The sequence below is a fragment of the Prionailurus viverrinus genome, chromosome A2 (genome assembly GCF_022837055.1).
Source record: "Prionailurus viverrinus isolate Anna chromosome A2, UM_Priviv_1.0, whole genome shotgun sequence".
Taxonomy (NCBI): Eukaryota; Metazoa; Chordata; class Mammalia; order Carnivora; family Felidae; genus Prionailurus; species Prionailurus viverrinus.
In genome coordinates this window covers 120,341,343-120,348,917 of record NC_062562.1, presented here as the reverse complement: position 1 = coordinate 120,348,917, position 7,575 = coordinate 120,341,343, and positions in this window count along the sequence as shown.

Here is a 7,575-nt window from a genome sequence, read left to right as displayed (position 1 = left end):
ACACAAATGCCTTTGTCAGTATGGCTGAATTTAGCACACTCTTCTTGTCAACTGTTAATGTTCCTTTGGGCATCCCCCAGACTGTGGTCAACGCCAAAGTTTCTCAGTCTTTTGGAGAGCACTGATTTTTTGAAAGAGAGTGGGATGTGGAATCAGAGAGTCTGAGAGTCAGTCCTGGTCTGTCTCCCAATAAACCTTGCTGAGCCTCAATTTCTTTGCTCATCTGGGATCTCTTTAAAGAGCTCAGGTCAGAAAGGAGCTAATTTGAGACATCATTGGTTGTTTCATGGAATCCACAAGAGACATGAGACAACTATGATTTATTAGAACGTGAGCAGGATTATAAATTCCGTGAGGGCAGCTGCTGTCTTTATTGTCTAGAAACTGTAAGCATTAAAGCATTCAGAGGCTGAATGAATGAATAAAGCATGTAAGTTCCATGGCCCCGCACCTCAGAATCAATACTCCCCTGAATGTAACCAAGCCTAAGTATAGACCATTATAGTGAAGTGACCAGTCAGATCTATCTTAGGATCTCCTTAAGCCAGTGACAGGACCACCTCCAAAACCCCTCCCCTCTAGTTATTTGGGGTCCTTGAGCTTTACAATCTAAAAAAAAAAGGGCCATTATAGTCAAACATCAAGAATAAATGGCAGGCAATGGATGCAAGTGACAGTCACAATACAGGAAAATAGAAGCAACCTGCATAAAATCTATCTAAATCCCGATTGCTCAGGGAAGATCAAAATTCCCGCCCCCGCCCCCACCCGCCTCTTTTCTTTTGCTTCTTCTCTTCTTGGGGAGAGCACAATGGGGTCGGGGTTGTAAATTCTCAGCCCAGGTCCTGCTTTACCTGCTTGGTTAAGGAAAAGAACTCCTCTCACCCCAGAGCTCTCAGGAGCTAATTACTGAAAATTGCTGTGAGACACTTTGCAAAATATAACATCCCTATAGTGATTCTAGCAGCTGCCTCAGGAGAGAAGCAGCGTTCTCTCTCCTGACTATTTTTACATTTTTAAAGGATCAGCTGAAGCTCCATGCAAGTCCTCGGGGAAATTCCCTCTGAAGTCAGTGAACAAGCAAGAAACTAGCTTCTCTGACTTCGGATACTCATTTCAAGAAATAGGTACAGGCCTCAAGCCCCGCATATCAAAGAACAGCGTCGCTGTTCTTTAAAAATTTCAGGAAACAGATTTTGCAGAGGAGGCAAATCCAACATGTGTGAAAAGATTTGAAGCCAAAAGCATGAGAAGATAGGGAAAGAAGGAAAGACTATGGCACTCCTTCCCCTGGCAAGGCATTGTCTTTCTTTCTTCCTTCCTTCCTTTCTCTCTCTCTTTTTAAATTTTTTCTTAATGTTTATTTATTTACTTATTAAAAAAAATTTTTTTTTATGTTTATTTATTCTTGAGAGAGACAGAGGTGAGTGGGTTGGGGCAGGGAGAGAGGGAGACACAGAATCTGAAGCAGGCTCCAGGCTCTGAGCTGTCAGCACAGAGCCCCATGCGGGGCTTGAACTCATGAGCTGTGAGATGGTGACCTGAGCCAAAGTCGGACGCTGAACCGACTGAGCCACCCAGGTGCCCCAATGTTTATTTATTTTTGAGAGAGAGAGAGAGAGAGAGAGCGTAAAGGAGGGGCAGAGAGAGAGGAAGATAGGATTCGAAGCAGGCTCCAGGCGCTGACCTGTCAGCAGGGAGGCGGGACTCGAACCCAGGAACCGAGACTCAAGACCTGAGTCGAAATTGGACGCTTAGGCTTAACCGACTGAGCCACCCAGGCGCCCTAGGGCATTTTCTAACCTAGCCAGGGTGCTTGCTCATCCTGGCGGCCTCAGGGGAAACTCTCATCCTCAGCATGAGAATTCACCAATCCCACCCATCAATTACTTTGCTTTCCTGGTCTTCTGCCGATCTCCATTACGGTAGCAACAAGCAAAGTAACGAAGTGCTGACACACGCCCCAACACAGATGAACCTTGAAAACATCATGCCATGTGAATGAAACCAGTACAAGCCACATATTGTGTGATTCCGTTTATATACATAGACTATCTATAGAAATAAAAAGTCGCTTTGTGATTACTCAAGGCTGAGGTGAGGGGGAGGAGACGAGGGACCACGGCCAAAGGACATGAAATAATGACGTAATGAAGGACATGAAGCAAATAAAAATAATCTAAGACTGACTACGGTGATGGTTGCCCAACTCGGAATATCCACGAGGCACCGAATTGTACCCTTTAGATGAACGAGTTGTGTGTGTGAATTATGTATCTCAATAAAGCTGTTACCAAAAAAAAAAAAAAAAAAGCAAACAAAAAAAAACCCCACCAGCACAACAAATCCTTTATGGCTAATTGCTTTATGCTTTAGGCAAAAATGTATGTAATTCTTATTGCAACTCCATTCCAGAAAGGACACTCTGGGCACTAGCTGGGCAAATGAATATATTTAACCCATGCATGTTAATAGAGAATTGCCCGGCGGGTACCCCCGGAGGACACGAGGTTTTTAGCTGTTGGTAAGAGCGTGCAATAATAATTACTTTTTAAAAGGTTTCACAGTCAAAGAAATTTGGGGATGACGGAGTTAAACAAAATTAAACAGGATCTTTACTGTTGAAGTGCTCAGAGTTTTAATAGGCAGACAGGCATTGTGAATCTCTAAGAAGGAAACAAGAGCGTGCATGGCTTACCAAGCTGGTTTAATCTTGAGACCTTTCGTCACAGAGCATCGCACAGAGTCAATCTTCTATGACATTACGCTGGTACGTGCTGGAATAAGTCTCTAATCTCGGCAGGAAACTCTGGAAACAAATGTTATCATGCAGAAATTAATATAGGCCTTCACACAGCTGAAATATTTTCAATCACATGTCTGCATCGGTTTCTTAGAATTCGATCGCAAACATTGTTTCTGCTTTCTAAATCGTTTTCGTTCCACCTTCAATATTTATGAACACAGCCAGCGTGGTTTAGAGTGAAAATTCACTTCTTTGCTCCATAAGCAACCCTCTGGTATAGTTCCACTCGCTTCTGTGAAATGGAATTTGTCTTCTTTTCCTCCTGAAATAGAAAGGCACTCTGAGAACATATAAAATTCCTCAGTAATCCTTCTGTCCCTGAACCATAGATCAAATCATTCTCTCAGAATTCCACTTACAGCATTTCTCAGCAAAGATGTATTGGCAGGCTAACTGGGAGAGGTTTCAAATTACTCAGACTTTATTAATTTTACAAAATATGCTTTGAAGTACTATGAGAATAATTAAAAGTAAACGGCACATTTGAAATTAGTGAGCAAATGTGGGGGGGGGGGGCGGGGATGGCTCTTTCCTTTCTCCCCTGTTCTCCACTTACAGAGCTACAGAAAACCCGGTCATCCACGTTGCATCCTTCCCCAGTCACCGCTTGGGTTCCACTGCCCAGACTTAGTTAGAAATCACAACTCAAGAGGGAAGGGAAGGACTCTAACAATTGCTGAGCATAAGCACGGTCTTGTGCAGTATCTTACTTAACTCTCAAATCAGCCATAAGAGATCCTCTCTCCCCGGTTTTACAGGTGAGGAAACTGAGGCCCAGAGACATTACGAAGCCAACCCGAGATTCTCAGAATATTCTGATACAGCCATTTAACTCTGAGGTTTCTGGATTCAAAATGTCTGATGACTTTTTCCACCCATAGTCAACTGGGAGAAGTTAGAAAGGCTTGCTGGGGAGAGACTGTGAAGGTCCCTGGACAATAGATACGTTTATGCTTTACCCTGCAGGCAGTATGATTGTTACTTACTATCTTAGCCAGATCCTTCCAGATTCACACTCTGCTTAGGCAAATAGATGAGCCATCTCTGCATCTCCTAAAAAAAAGTTCCTGAGTATGTCTAACCCTCAAAATAAGACCAAATAATCACATTAAACATCAAATAACTTACTTGCTGTTTTTTAAGCCAGTTTTACAGATGTTCACTGTGCAGTTAGACCAGGATCTTTTCACAAGAGGTCAATGTCAGTCATTCACAAAGGATACAAATAAACCAATTTCCTAATTCGATGTCTGTACCTATAGCCTTTACACTGGAACAGAAAACAGTATGACAGAAAGTTCCAAGTCCAATTTTATGTACTCATTTATTAATGTCTCCAACACACATTAATTCAGCACCTACTATGTGTGAGGCATCATGCCAGGAGCTGAACTCAATGAGTAAAATGGCAGGTCCTTATCTTTATAGAGTTTACAGCTAGATGCTAAGCATCCAGGCAAATACAGTGCAAAAGGATAAAGGATACAATACAAGGATACAAAGAGAATACAGAGGGATATAGGAGCACATAACCTAGACCTAGGGTTGGGGAGGTTTCCTGGGGAGGTGGTGTGCAGGCTGAAGGAGCTGTGGACTACCATATGGATTCTAATCCTGGCTTTGGGTTGGACTCACATTGGGAGTTTTTAAAACGAGTGCTGTCCAGACCCCACCCCAGCTCGCTTTGATCTGCATCTCTACAAGTAAGGGTCAGCAAATCATGTTTATAAACCTCCCAAGGTGACTCTGACGCACAACCAGGTTTGAGAATTGCTGACGTAGTTGCTAAAAAGTTTTTCAGAGCGGAAACTTCATCAAGTACATGAATCCTCTCTAAATTCAGATTTCAGGGGCGCCTGGGTGGCGCAGTCGGTGAAGCGTCCGACTTCAGCCAGGTCACGATCTCGCGGTCCAGGAGTTTGAGCCCCGCGTCAGGCCCTGGGCTGATGGCTCAGAGCCTGGAGCCTGTTTCCGATTCTGTGTCTCCCTCTCTCTCTGCCCCTCCCCCGTTCATGCTCTGTCTCTGTCCCAAAAATAAATAAAAAACGTTGAAAAAAAAAATTCAGATTTCAGTCCTGTGTAAATTTGGAAGTAAATCATCTAAAAATGATTTTTTAGTCACTATAATGTGGCTTTTAGCTTAATTATCTTGGAGTTCAAAAATATGTATGGCTTTAGGGAGATAATAAATCTCCTTTACAAAAAAAAAAAAGATGAATCTGAATAGTCTGAATATTGCTGGCTTTTCTTAACAGTTGGGAGAAAACTATCCCTGTGTGTACCAGTATTTTCTTTTTTCTTTTCTTCCTTTCCACCTTCCTTCCTTCCTTCCTTCCTTCCTTCCTTCCTTCTCTCCTTCCTTCTTTCCCTCCTTCCCCTCCTTAATGTTAATTTAAAAAGCTATTAGATGGGTCCAAGGAAGGACAGCCGGAAAGTAGTTGACTAGATGCTGGTACAGCAGGTTAGAGGATTCTTTTCATAAAGACGAATTGAGCAAAGAGGTAGATCTATTGATGATTATGGAGCCAGATTTCTTGCTACCAGAAAAGGGAATTATAAATATAAGATGGAAGAAGAGGGTTGCCCAACTGGCTCAGCTGGTGGAATGTGTGACTCCAGATCTAGGGGTTGTGAATTCAAGCCCCATGTTAGGCATAGAGATTACTTAAAAATAAAATCTTAAAAAAAAAAAAAAAAAAGATGGGGCGCCTGGGTGGCTCAGTCACCCAAAGTGGGCGGCCGACTTTGGCTCAGGTCATGATCTCGAGGTCCGTGAGTTCAAGCCCTGTGTCGGGCTCTGTGCTGACAGCTCAGAGCCTGGAGCCTGTTTCAGATTCTGTGTCTCCCTCTCTCTGACCCTCCCGTGTTCATGCTCTGTCTCTCCCTGTCTCAAAAATAAATAAAATGTTTAAAAAAATTTTTAAAAAAAAGATAGAAGAAGGATAATGAACACTATGGTATTGAGTTTGAACTCAAGTGGAGCTACTATTGTGAACTCATCATTTATATACATAGAAATGGAGACACCTATATATACCTGTATATATACCTGTATATATATACCTGCCTCTCTCTACAAGATACATAGCTGAAAGAAAAATGAATATAGATACACCTATTTTCTATCATAGTTCTGTACTGAGAGATCCCGGAGGCATCAGTAGCCCCTATCAGTAAGCATACCTAACAGATCTTGATTTCTTTTTTTTTTTTAAATTTTTTTTTCAACGTTTTTATTTATTTTTCGGACAGAGAGAGACAGAGCATGAACGGGGGAGGGGCAGAGAGAGAGGGAGACACAGAATCGGAAACAGGCTCCAGGCTCTGAGCCATCAGCCCAGAGCCTGACGCGGGGCTCGAACTCCTGGACCGCGAGATCGTGACCTGGCTGAAGTCGGATGCTTAACCGACTGCGCCACCCAGGCGCCCCCAGATCTTGATTTCTAAAGACCATTTTTCATTAACAGTTAGAAGAGGTCTTAGAAAAAATGACTGATTTCAGGGCTGGGGCAGCAAAATTACAAGATGAACATGAAGAATAATTTAATGTCAGGAAGTAACGAAGTACTCAAAAAACAAGAGGAGTATGTCAAAAAAGACTTGGAAGCCAGTTTGAAGGGCCAACCAGTAGGTGAATCTGGAACAATTTGAACATCAAAATCAATAGTTATACTGGGGCACCTGGGTGGCTCAGTCAGTTAGCATCTGACTCTTGGTTTCTGCTCAGGTCATGAACTCATGGTTCATGGGTTCGAGCCCCACGTCGGATTCTGCACTGGCAGTGTGGAACCTGCTTAGGATTCTCTCTCTCTCCCTCTCTCTCTGCCCCTCCCCCACATGCACCCTAAGGGGAGTAGTAACGGAGGGCCCAATCGTATCTTCAAGCCCCATAGTATCTTGACTTAAAGAAAACAAACTCTAAGTCCACAGAGCATGGAGATCAAGTTGGAATTTAATGGCAATGCCAATTTCCCAAAGACCTAGTACAGAGAGACTTGAGCCAGATCTGAGCTAGTGGGCAAGGAAATGTGACTTCATCACTGAAGTTGTCAAGATAACCCTGACACTATGGGATGAGCTTTGTCTCTTTTGGAAAATGTGTGCTTTTTGCCTAATCCAGGCAACAAAAGATAATTATTAGGCAATATCTAGTGTTATGGGCTGAAATGTGTCCTCCAAATTCGTATGTTGAAGTCCTAACCCTGTTACCTCAGAATGTATTTGGAGATTGGACCTTAAAAGAGCTAACTAAGATTAAAGAAGGCCATTGGGGTGGCCCTATCCCTTTTAGTGTCCTTGTAAGAAGAGATTAGGACACAGACACACACAGAAGAAACACCCTGGAAAGAGACAGGGAGGAGAAGATGGCCATCAACAAGCCAAACAGACCCCAGAAGAAAGCAATCCTGCTGATAACCTGGGTGTTGGACTTCTAGCCCCTAGAACTATCGTTAGTCATTCAGTGTGCAGTACTTTGTTATAGCAGCCCTAGCCAGTAAATAAATGAGGGATGGCCAAGGAATTGTTTACGACATCTGATTTTAAGTTGCCTAAAGCTTTGAGTTAAAGAAAATATGGGAGTGGAAACTTATTTGATGGCTTACTTGCCCGTCTCTACTCTATTCATTTTATTTTATAAAAAAAAAAAATTTTTTAATGTTTACTTATTTTTGAGAGAGACAGAATGTGAGCGGGGGGAGGGGCAGAGAGAGAGGGAGACAGAGAATCGGAAGCAGGCTCCAGGCTCTGAGCTGTTAGCACAGAGCTCG